At 36.9% G+C, this 12,739-nt stretch overlaps 1 pseudogene; it reads right to left on the bottom strand.

Moving 5' to 3' along the window:
* The window catches only part of LOC101560291, a 20,769-nt pseudogene extending 8,180 nt beyond the window's left edge, over positions 1-12,589 (bottom strand).
* Positions 12,590-12,739: the final 150 nt, after the last annotated feature.

Here is a 12,739-nt window from a genome sequence, read left to right as displayed (position 1 = left end):
AAGAAGTGTTTCTCAAGAAATCAAGACATACCAGAAAATTTGGGCAGTTAGTTGAATCTCCCAGTACACTGCCGTTTCTTATGAGTCAAGGATTTATTCTCTTTGTACTCTGATATGCTATATTGTATGCTTGTCTCTGTATTGCGAAAATGCAACTCTAAAATTTTATCTTTCCTGAAGTCAGTAGCCTTTCTATGTATAAATTATTTAGCTGTAGCATTTCAGGATTTGTTCAATCTGGTGGAACCTTAGAGAACATATGGAGCGGTTCTGTTTAGTAATGTAGAACATCTGGCACCAAATATGGATGGAAGACTGCTTTAATATAATACGCAGAACTTCTAAGTAAAATCTTTGTTACCTGCTAAAAACAAAGCATCTGGTATCTTATGGAAGTAACTCCCAATTAGCCAACTATATGGCAGTCTCTACGGCACAACGACTTACAGTTATTTACTCAGTGCTGGAGAACAAGGCTATCATTTGTTTTTATTTTCCTAAATTCCTGTCATAAACAACTGTGAATGGTGAGTGTTCAGTAAGTGTTTATGAAATATTTTGATTAAATACAAATGAATTATTTTAGATCAATGTGGTACTCATATCTGGTCATTCTTATTATCAATTCTGTCATATAAAGCAAAGATTAGATCTCGCTGCCAGATTATTCTGTGATCAAATTGCAACTCTGGCACTTATTAGCTGTTTTATAGACTATGGAGTTTGTAAGTTACTAAAATATTTTGAGCTTCACTTATAGGCTGATAATTCCTGTGTCAGGCAGTAAGAGAAGTAAATAGCTACTATTCTAGTACCAGTCAGTGTTTTCCTTCTTTGTAGATGAAGGGTACAGCGTCATGACTGGTCTACATAAATTAATCATACTGTCCTCAATCAATTCTCTACTCAAAAACCAGTGTAATCTATCCAAAATGAGAATCCAAATATGTACCTCTCAGTTCCCTTATTGCACTAAGACTATAGCCTCTCTGTCTGTCTCTGTCTCTGTCTCTCTCTCTCTGTCTCTCTGTCTCTCTGTCTCTCTCTCTCTGTCTCCCTCTGTTCCTCTTCCTCCTTTCCTCCTTCCCTCTCTCCTTGTATCCTCTCACTCCTTTCTCTGAACAATCCACCCTCCAAGCTTATTAAACAATTTTTTATTTATTAATCTTCTATGCTTTTCCCCCTCACATGATGTGTTTACTCTGGTCACCCTTCCAGACCTCCTGTCTTTTCTTTATTCCTAACTCACTTGATTAAATCTGAGTTTTCTTTCAACTTGCATTTTCCACTTGAACATGCCTTCAGGAGAGTGGATGAGTCCCTCATGACAAGGCTGTGTGCTCCTCTTGTAGGCCTGCTGGCACTCTGGGCTTCATTTGATTCTAGCCTTGACCATATGGCATGCAACTACTAAGTGCCTCTCCATCTACCTCATAAAACATTGCTTTATTCTGATATACCTGACCAGTCCCCAGTTTGTGAGGGAAAGTAATTTATTATGTATATATATTAGATACACACTTCAGGAAAAGAAAAACAATACAAGCTTTTTCAACAGATGGTGTTGCCCTCTTATGAGGGACCCTAGAGGATGTTGTGTATCATTTATTGCAGAAAGCTCACTGCACTGCAGGACCTTCTTAGAGAAGAGAAAGGATAAAGAAAAGTCCTAGGCAGCTCTGGACATTATACTTGGAATAGGGTCAGGCACAGCCAAAATGGAGACAATTGCTCTTTTTTCAAGGGGAGTTGCCCAGGTGGTCCTCCATAGTATTAATCTCATGATGTCTTAATAAATTTAGAATTAAAATACTTAGATACCTTTTGATTTTTCTGAAGTACATTTTTGGTGGAAATATGTATAGATATAGCTAGATATAAAGGATAAGTAAACTCCATTTAAATTTTATATTTACAAACTATTAGAAGCACTTTTATATCTTTGTGTGAGATAATAGAGAAACTGCTCTTTTAAATAGTAAATGCTATCTAGAGCTTTTTATGACACATGAGGTGTAAAAATATAGTTAAAGGCAAGAACAACATTTTTTAAAAAAGTGAATTCATTTTAACTTCAGTGATAGCTAATATGAGAAGCTATAAGCTAAACTTATAAATTGTATTTTACTACATAAACTAAATTTTATGTTTGTTTTCAAATATGAAAATATATTTCATAAAATTTCCTGGGTGTAGCAATATTTGAAAATGTAGGTACAAGATAAAGACAGTGACTAATAGTGTTACAGGTAGCCAAATTAGATAGAAATATTATAGGCAGTCAGACAGGGCCAGGCCCTTGAAGGAGACAGCATAGAAGATGAGATGCCTTACAACTGTGGGAGGGGCTGATGCTCCTGCTGTGAACCAGACCTAAAGACCTAAAGGCCAAACAAATGCTAAAAGATTAGCACAGGATTGATATTCTAAATAGGTATCAATCACCTGGAAAAACCCAAGTGAGTCACTAGCCCAACCCCCAAGGGGAAGAGACCCTGTCCCATATTGCAACCCCCAACAGGGAGAGACCCTGTCCCATATTCATGCCCGCTTACTCCGTGACTCGCTTCCCCCTTTGGTCCTGGGCATAATCAATTTTACCTGAGCAATGGTGCTTGTAATCTCATTGGTTGACCATAGTTTTATCCCACCCCACAAACACCTAAGCAAGTTCCCCTTTCTCTACTTTAGCCCCGCATGGTTTTACACTATAAAAGTCCCTGGAAGAGACAGCTTCCTGGGGAACAACCCGCTTGGGCCCCCCTCCTGTCCATCTCTGGGACAAGAGCTTTCTTTCCCCCAATAAATATATTCTGCTCATAACCTCCGTTTGTTCCTAAAATTCATTCTTTGGTTTTAGAGAACATGAACTCATCCAGGTCAGGTGCAGAAATCGTTTTTTCTTATGTCATTTGGAGGTTCCCTATATCATTTGGACGTCACACACCGGAGATCAGTTTTTCTTCCTGTATCAATAGCAAGTCTGATAGTAAGAGTCACAGCACTTTACCTAGAAGGGCAGCGATCCAGAACAGGGAAAGCTATTGTTTCTTAGATAAGCATGTAGATGAGTCCAGTTTAATTTTGTTTGACATTTGTTCTTCAGTTAGGTAGTAGAGTCTTTTTTGAAATGGGCTACTGGATGTGCTAAGTTTCATTTACTATAAAAAAGATTATAATTCAGTGTCAGAATACATAATATTCCTCCAGGTCAGTGATGAAGAACCTTTTACTCCAAAGGTTCCATTGCTCCAAATGCAAACACACCTATTTATCACAAAGTATGAAGACTGCAATTAAGCACAATTAGGTTTTAGTTTACAATAAAACAACTCATAAATTATATCCATTTTCTTAAGAGAAAAACAAAGAACATGTGTACTATAAGTTCGCTACCACTGCTCTAGGTTCAGGTAGTAGATATTTTACTTATTCCTTTGATCATAGACCACTCCTTTCCAATAGGAAGACACACGCTTCTGGTATACTACCCTTTGTCAAAAACGAGACTTTACTTTTCAATTTTAAAGGATAATAATAGCTGCTATATTACATACTGTCTTCAAATTAGTTATTCAGATTACCAGATACAAACATGTAAGAGTCATTTAAAGAAACAAAACAAAACAGTAACCAAGAAGTTATAAGGAATTCAAAAGAGGGAAAAAAATCAGAGTAAAAAACAATTAAGCATTAACTCCTCCTTTCAAAAGATCAGCAGAAATCGACAGTGCACTTATCAAACTATTCTGCATATGTACCTAAATATATTTTTTCCTCTTCTTTTATTTGTCCTTTCCCTCCTCCCAGTTTTTCCTTCCCATTGAACAATTTCTTTTCCATTCACAGTATCTGTTGTACCTTTTAGATTTTCATTATTTTTTCAGGTAGGTTCTCGCACTAGTGAGATAATATGATGTTTGCACATGTGGATCTTATTTATTTCACTTACCAATTTAGTCTCTAGCTGCAACCAATGATCTACAAAAGTCTTAGATTTATCTTTTTTTATAGCTGACTAATACTACATTGTGTAAAAATATGATATCTTTTTTATCCATTCCTCAGTTGATTGGTATTTGGGTTGTTCCCAAGACTTAGCTATGACAAAATGTGCTGCTATAAACATGGGTGCAGATATATCACTATAGTATGATGATTTCAGTTCTTTTAGAAAAATACCTAGGCGGGGAATGTCTAGCTTGAATGGGAACTCCAATCCTAGCTTTTTGAGAAATCTCCATACTGATTTCCATAATGGTTGTATCAGCTTGTACTCCCACCTAGAGTGGAAAAGCATTCTTTTTTTTCCCCACAGCCTCTCCAGCATTTGTCATTGGTTGACTTCTTGATGATAGCCATTCTTTCTGGCATGAGATGGTATCTCAGCATTGTTTTAATTTGCATCTCTTGAATGATCAGTGATGTTGAAATTGCTTTCATATATTTATATGCCATTTGTATCTCTTCATTTGTGAAATGTATATTCATCTCAGATGTCCATTTTTAGATTTGGTCTTTGAATTTTGGAGGCCTGATTTATTTATCTGACTGATTTAAAAAAAATTATTTGTATGTTTTAGATAGGCGTCCTTTGTCTGATGGGCAGTCTGCTATAATTGTCTCCCATTTTGTGGGTTTTCTTTCACTCCACTGGTGATTTCTTTTTATGTGCAGAAACATTTCAAAAAGATGAGATCTCAATTGTCAGTACTTTGAAGTATTCTCCGTATAGTTTGATTTTTGTTCATGAACTCTTTATCTACTCCTGTGTCCTTAAGGTTTCTATCCATTTTCTCTTCCAGAAGATTTAATGTTTCAGTTTTAATATTTCAATCTTTGATCCATTTTGACGGTATTTTTGTGCATGGTGATAGGCAAGGGTCTATTTTGAGCCTTCAGATTGTGGAAAGCCAGGATTTCCAGCACCATTTATTAAAGAGGCTATCTTTCTTCTACTGAATGTGTTTGACCCTATTGTCAAAAATGAGGTGGGTGAATGTGCTTTTATTTTTTTTCTACAGCTCATTGTCTGTTCCATTCATCTTCAGGTCTGTTTTTATACCAGTAGCATGCTGATTTTATCACAGTAGCTTTGAGCATAATTTTAAGTCAGGGATTATGATGCCTCCTTTCTTTCTTTTGTTGCACAGGATTGCTTTTTTTATTGTAGGTCTCTTCTGGTTCCAGTTGAATTTTAGGAATGTTTTTTCTAGATCTGTGAGGTATACTAATGGTATTTTAATTGAGATTGCATTGACTCTGAATAACAATTTTGAGAGTATGTCTATTTTTCCAATGTTGCTTCTTCCTATCCAGAAGCAAGGAATATCTTTCCATTATCTGTAATCCTCTTCAATCTCTTTTTTTCAGAGAACCATAATTTTCACTATATAAATCTTTTACTTCCTTTGTGAGATTGAGTCCCAAGTATTTCATTTTTTGGGGTGTTATTGTAAAAGGTGTGGTTTCCATAATTTCTCTCTTGGTACACTCATTGTTTGTGTATAGAAATGCTACTAACTTTTGAGTGTTAACTTTGTATCCTGATACACTACTGAATTTGGTTATTAAATCTATAAGTTTGTTAGTTAACTTTTTGGAGTCTTCTATGTATCATATCATCTGCAAATAATGATAATTTCATTTCTTCCTTTCCAATCATTATTCCTTTTATTTATTTCTCTTGTCTAATTTCTCAGGCTAATGTCTCAGAAGTATATTGTACAGGAGTGGTGACAGGGGGCATCTTTGTCTTGTTCCTAATTTTAAAGTGAAGGCTTTCTATTTTTGTACATTAAGTATAATGTTGATTTGTCACAGATTGCTTTTATTAGATTGAGATAGACTCTCTGTTCCAATTTTCTGTAGTGCTTTTATTGTGAAACAGCGTTGGACTTTGTCAAAAGCTTTTTCTGCATCTAATGAGATGATCATGTGATTTTTATCTTTGGCTCAGTTGATGTGGTGTATTACATTTATGGTTTTGCAAATATTAAACCATCCTCGCATTCCCTTGGATGAATCCTACTTGGTCATTATGCATAGTAATCTTGATGATTTGCTATATTCTGTTTGCTAGTATTTTTTTTTTTTTTGAGGATTTTTGTATCTATGTTGATGAGGGAGATTGGCCTGTAGTTCTCTTTTTTGGTTGAGTCCTTCTCTGTATTTGGTATCAAAATAATACTTGCCTATAGAAATGAGTTTAGCAGAATTGCTTTCCTTTCAGTTTCATTGAGGAGTATGAGAATAGTTGGCATTAAGTCTTCTCTAAACTTTTGTAAGATTCTGCTGTGAATCTGTTGGGATATGTGCTTTTCTTTGTTGATAGGTTTCTTTTATTACATTTTCAATTTCAGTGGCTCATTCTGGATTATTCACAATTTTTGTATCTTCATGATTTAGCTCTAGTAGTTCATATGTATCTAGGAATCTGTCCATTTCTTCTGCATTTTCCATTCTGTGAGAATAAAGATTTTTGAAATACATATTGATAATCTTCTGAATTTCTGTAGGGTCTGTAGTAATCTCACCCTTTTCATTCCTCATTGCAAGAATTTGAATTTTTTCTTTCCTTTTTTTTGTAATGAGGTTGTCTAGGGGTTGATCAATTCTATTTCTTCATTCAAAGAACCAACTCTTTGACTCATTAATTATTTGTATTATTTTCTTCATCTCCATTACATTTATTTCTGCTCTGATCTTTATAATTTCCTTCTTTTTTTGGCTTTGGGCTTGACTTGCCAGGAAGTAGAGGTGAAGAATGAGATTGCTTATTTGGGCTTGTTTTGTTTTCATTGTTCTGAGAATTTATCACTATATGTTTCTCTCTTAAGACAGCTTTTTTTGCATCCCACAAATTCTATAAGGTTTATCTGCATTTCTTATTGTAAATATTGTTTAATTTCTTCTTTAATTTCATTTATGACCTATTGATTGTTAGGGGGGACTATTTAGTTTCAATGTGATTTCTACCTCATTAAGGTGGGGGAGCAAGCTACAGTTCAAGAAGGATCCGATGACAAGGAGTGCAGGCTGAAGATGTGCAAGGCTCTCTCAATGGTGACTGGCACAGGGTGGTGTTCCAAAAGGCTCTTGAAGCTCACTGTGGTAGTTAAGACTCCCTGGTGGTCTTCAGGATGAGTACAGGCTTCCAGACTCAGACAACTGTGGTGGGAAGGCTTGGAGGGCAGGGCTGAGGCTGCTGAGTCTCCCTGACAGTCTTTAGGGTGAGGGGAGGTGACTAGAATCAGTGGACTCTGGAGAGGGGTGGGGGTTAGCCTACCAAGTCTCTCTGGCAGTCTTTAAGACAAGCAGGGATGGCAGGACTCCCAAACACAAATAATACTGAAACTGTTTCAGAAATGATAAATTTGGAGGCTATATATCAAACCAATTAAAATGCAATACTAGAGTCTGGACTGAAGCACTTCCTTTAAGCTCCCTCAAGTGATTCAAAAGTACAATGTGGAATGGACACTAGTACATTGAGCCTACTTCTAGTTTAAAGGCAAAATCACTGGTCCATTTTCCCTCCCAAATCCACTAATGAGTTCTGATACTGAGTTATCTCATCTCTTCTCCCCCCTTTTATTTATTTATTTATTTATTTATTTTTGGGTGTGTTTTTAGAGAAGATTCAACAGGGTGTTCAGGGTCTCACTACTAGATTGGACTCATGGTGATCCGCCTGTTTATAGCCTCCCAAGAGCTGGGATTACAGGCATGCACCACCATGCCCAGTCTCAATTGCCATTTTAGCATGCCTGAGGGGCGGGGCTGGCACAGCAGTTCTCAGGATCAAACTCCTGGCCCCTATGCCTGCTTGCAGGTGCTTTATTCTGCTGAGCTATTTGGCTGGCCCCTCCCATCTTTTAAAAAGAGTAATTCATCATTTCTATATTTCAAAAACAGAGGTAGCAAAAGCACAAGGAAGAAATGAAAAACACACATGATCTCACCTCTTAAAGAAGTGGCTCATGGGGACAGCACATATTCTTTATTTTTTAAAAACAATATTTATTGGGTTGGGGAGATAGCTCAGTGGTTTAAGTACCATCTCCTGAGTGCTGAAATTACAGGTATGTACCACTGTGCCCCTGCCTGCATTGTATTTCATCTGGACCTTGAATCACTGCAGATATTTAAGCCTTATGAGCTTAACCTAAACTTGCACTGCTTTCTTATTTGATACTAATACAAGAGTTTCCAAGCACCTCTAAAATCATTTCTTGCTGTGTCCTGTGCATCTCTTTATGTTCCTGGGGAAAAACGATGAAAAGGTGAACAAATAAAGATCAGAGATGAAAACTGGAGTCAGGTGGAGCATTTTCTCTCCTGGTGGGAGAACAGGAACTGCCCAAGAACTATAGAGCATTTATTTCCACACTCAGAAGGTTGATTATTAACCTTTCCTCCTAGCAACCTGTTTACAACTCGGAACAGCTTGGTTAGTAGCTGGAAGAGCTCTTCATGTTCTTGGGCCAGCTTTGTCTTAGCCCCAAAGGTGTGACTGAGTTCCAGATTCAGCTACTCCCTACGTCTCCACCTTTTCTGTATATAGGTGCAAGTGATGAGTGGTCAGTTCAAGTTGGAGCTGTATTTGGATAAATCTGTAGATGATCTTATTCTTGAACCTTTTCCATTCTGAGTGAATTTACTCACTTAGGATACATATTCTTGGTCCAAAGATTTTAGGTACCTGTATAGAGCAAGTTAGCCCTACATAGCTCAATAATCCCTAACAGTGGTGAGTTACCAGTATAACTGGCAATTGTCAGTGATTTGAATATTTTTGTAGCTAACATAGCACTATCATTTTGTTTTTTATACATCTTGTGGCTATACTTCACTGCTAGATGTTCAAGACCACATCAAGGCAAGACAGGCATTAATCAGTTTTTGTGATCTATCAAGGTCAGTTAAGTCTTCTCCGGATTTCCCTTGGATCCAAATACAGCACATCTTCTCTTAGTGTCAGCCATCTGGATGAGTCACAGCCATTGCTTGACCAGGTTGCTTTTTGCGAAAACTTGCAAGACTTTTGTCTCTCCTGGTACCTTTATTTAGTCACACTGTACATTGTTGAATCACTTTCCTCTGTGGTTAAATAGCTTCCTTGATCAGAAGATGAGGGATTCAGCTGAGCTATAGGATGTTGCAGCAGAGGTTCTCTTATGTCCTGAGTCATCAGTGAGGAGGGCTAGGGTCAAAATATTTGCTAACCTTTTAGCCTATCCATCTTTCTAAGTTTTGGTTTCCAAACCTCAGTTGTGAAATATCTAGCAGAGAAGATTAATGACATTACATTGTAACAAAGACAGTAAAGCTTAATGTTACTGTTATCTGAATATCAAACACCTTAGAAGAAAAAAGGGAACTGTTATTTTCTAACAACCAGGGATATTCTAATATTTAAATCTGTATAGAATATAACAGATAAGTGACATCTTTCATAAAGAAACTTAGAAATAAAAACCATATATAATATTGAAACATGATCGTGATGATAATTGTAACATACTTAAATGTTCATTTTGATGCAAAATGACTCTATTAATCATCTCTACATAATATATGAGGAGATGAGGGCTGGTGAGATAGCTCAGTGGACTGAGTGCCTGCTTAGACAAGCACAGGGACCAGGGTCCAATCCCAGCACTACATGCTGCCCTGGCCTCACCTCCACGCGCACTCAGCCAGCCACACCAGATGTGGTGGTATGCACCTATAATTCCAGAGCCAAGATGGCTAAAAAACAGGAAGATCACTCAGAGTCTGATCTGCATAGTGAGTCCTTGTACCAAATACATTAAAAAAAAAGAAAGAAATCTTATGGAATTAGTTGTCCTTTGATGGATATGCATCATAAAATGTTTTTGTTAAAAGCAGAGAAATGAATCCCCCCCAAACAATAAATAAATAAATCACCATAGAGCAATCCTGTTTTACATTTTGGAAGATGTATATGTCTGGGATCGTGAATTCATTTAATACACCATAAGATTAACAGTAATGAATTGTCATACACATGTGAAAACCTTAGTTTATTAATTTAGTTTTGTACAAAGAGCATCTTTTTTCATGCTAAATAAATTTTATAAGCATCTTGGGACTTTTGAAATTTTCTTCTACATAACCAGTTGGTTTTCTAGTCGAGGGTTACTTGCTAAAAGTTCAACAGAGATAACATTAGATTAGGAAATAGTGCAAGTTTTTCTGACTAAAAACATTTAAAAGAAGCTTGCTGAAAAACATGCATTTGGGGCCTAGGAGTAAGCTATAGTTCAATTTCACCCTTCAATTCTGCTTTATCATGTTACATAAAAGGAGCTCAAATATTTATAAACAAGACATGACTTGCCCACAGAAGATAGGATTAACAAAATCATTGCACCATGCTATCAATTAACAGCAACTTTACAAGGATTCCAAGCTTTGTATATGTTAAAATATCAGTTCCTATCATGAATGTGATCATTATGTATACCTAAAATGTACCAATAAACAAAAATCACCAGTTCCTTTCCTACTATGTTGAAAAACTAAAAGATAAGCAAGAATAAACAAGGCCTTTTAGGAAAACTAGGCAAGCATCACAACTCGGGCAGTAATGTAACATATCCACTCTTAAAAAAATTTAAGTACTAACTAGTATAGTATGATAAAATTCAGTGCAATTAATTGAACTGAGGGTAACAACAAAGGATTAATTCATATTCATATGAAGTTATTGCTTGTAAAATAAATGTAGGAACTCTCAACCTCCTGCTGGGTTACCTGGGAAAGCACACTACAGAAGACCAGAGTTAAAAAGCTTTCCTACTTATAACAATACTGAGGCAGAGAGTCCAAGTCCAGGAAAAGGTTAACTGGGTGTGTAATAATTAGAATGATTTGCACTCTATTAACATTACTTGACTACTTTATGCAACATTCATTTTGACTGTAACACTGTGCACAATGATCATGAATGGCTGCAAGAGAAATATACAGTATTTAGAACATTCTAAAGGTTTTGTAGAGGCTGCTGTAAAACAAAGAATTTGAAGTAAACAATTATGCAAAAATAAAAAACCAGGTTGTTTGCTCCAAATTCCTGGTGTAATAAGAACTTGTTCATTTTGAGAAAACAGATCCCAAACATCAGGCGTACACAGAAAATAACTCACAGTATCAATTTTAGAAAACAAAGACTATTACACTAATTTTTCTAGAGGATACATTTGACATGCTCTCATTCACAAAAATATATTGTTACCTTTGTGTTTAACAGCCCCACAAAGTACTTGATGTGGGGTGATACACATAACTCAAATGTTAAGTCAAACAGAGCTGCTTTCAGATGTTACACTAAATGAGGTTGCCTTTGCAGGTAGGGAATTACTGAAATCATGTATAAATGGAAATACCTATACTGCCTTCATGATGAGAGATTATTGTGGAGACAGCGGATAAAAACCATACAACCTTTTTATTTTTAAGTCATAAAGAAGTATCAACATTAAAAAGCAAAAATTACAGGAGAAGACTTCAAAATTAGTAGGAGCATCAAAGAAAGTGAATATGGTACTAGGCTCAGGGCAATTATGAACATGGTAGGACACAGGGAGAACAGTGAGCATGTGCTGAAGATACTAGGGGAGAGGATCTGGTGAAATATTGATCTTAGACAAGTGCCTAGATAGAGAAATAATGGGTCAAGACTTCTAAACCAAACTATGTGCTTAAGAGTCATCCTCGCCATTGGCGCTGTCTTTGTCATCCTCTCCTTCCTCAGCCTCTTTTTCATCATCCTTGATCAACTCAAGCTGGTCCTCTGCCTCATCTTCATTTTCATCATCATCCAGTAGATCCCCCTCCTCAGCAGAGTCGTCCACAGCACTCTCAGACTCCATCTTCACATTAGTCTCATCTTTCTTCTGGGAGGTGCTGGTCTGCTCCTCTTTGGTCTTATCATTCTTCATTTCCACTGCTTGTTTGCTCTGTTTCCTTTCAATTTTCTCCAGGCTTTCCAGTAAAGAATCCACTTTTTGTTTTATCTGGGTCAGCTCCTTCTTAACAGCCTGAAGGTTATCACCTTTCAACTTTCTAGACTTGGATGAAGATCCCCACTGGCCACTCTTAGAATTGAAGCCACTTTTGCTTCTTTGGGAGGTGTTTCCTGATACACACTAGCATTTCAAGCAATAGGAGGAGGAGGAGGAACATGTGCTGGGTAACTGTACATCCTGTCATAATAAACAAGTTGAAAGTCATAGTCCAAGTCAAAAGAAGAGTCAGATAGCTCCACTGCAGTTCGTTTCACATCTGCTTTTCCTCTGTTCATTTTTGGCTCTGCAACCAGATTAATATCTAAAACCTGGCCAGCAATCATTCTGCCCTTCTCTCCAGCTACAGCAGCATGGACATTTCTCTCATTAACTACCTGACAAAGGTAAAGCACTTATGAATGATGCAACTCACATCACTTCAAGAAGATGGCCTCCACGTCAGATTTCTCTACCACAAGAGTGTTCAGATTCCAGATGAATACACGGGAATTCATGGAGCTAGGATCTGTCTAGTTGGTAACATTGCTAGCCATCGTGTTTGAAGATAAAGTTGCTGACAGTGTCAAAAACTGTAGCTGAAGGTCAAAACAACTCACAGGAGAGAGATGAGAGATTTGTTTCCAAATCTCCTGCCCCCGGCTTCTACATGGAGTTGACTGCTGCTCGAGGTCAGCAACGCAGCA

Source organism: Octodon degus, unplaced genomic scaffold, assembly GCF_000260255.1.
Source record: "Octodon degus isolate 3935 unplaced genomic scaffold, OctDeg1.0 scaffold00025, whole genome shotgun sequence".
Taxonomy (NCBI): domain Eukaryota; kingdom Metazoa; phylum Chordata; class Mammalia; order Rodentia; family Octodontidae; genus Octodon; species Octodon degus.
The sequence above is the reverse complement of the archived record's forward strand: the minus strand, read 5'-3'. Positions and strand labels throughout refer to the sequence as shown.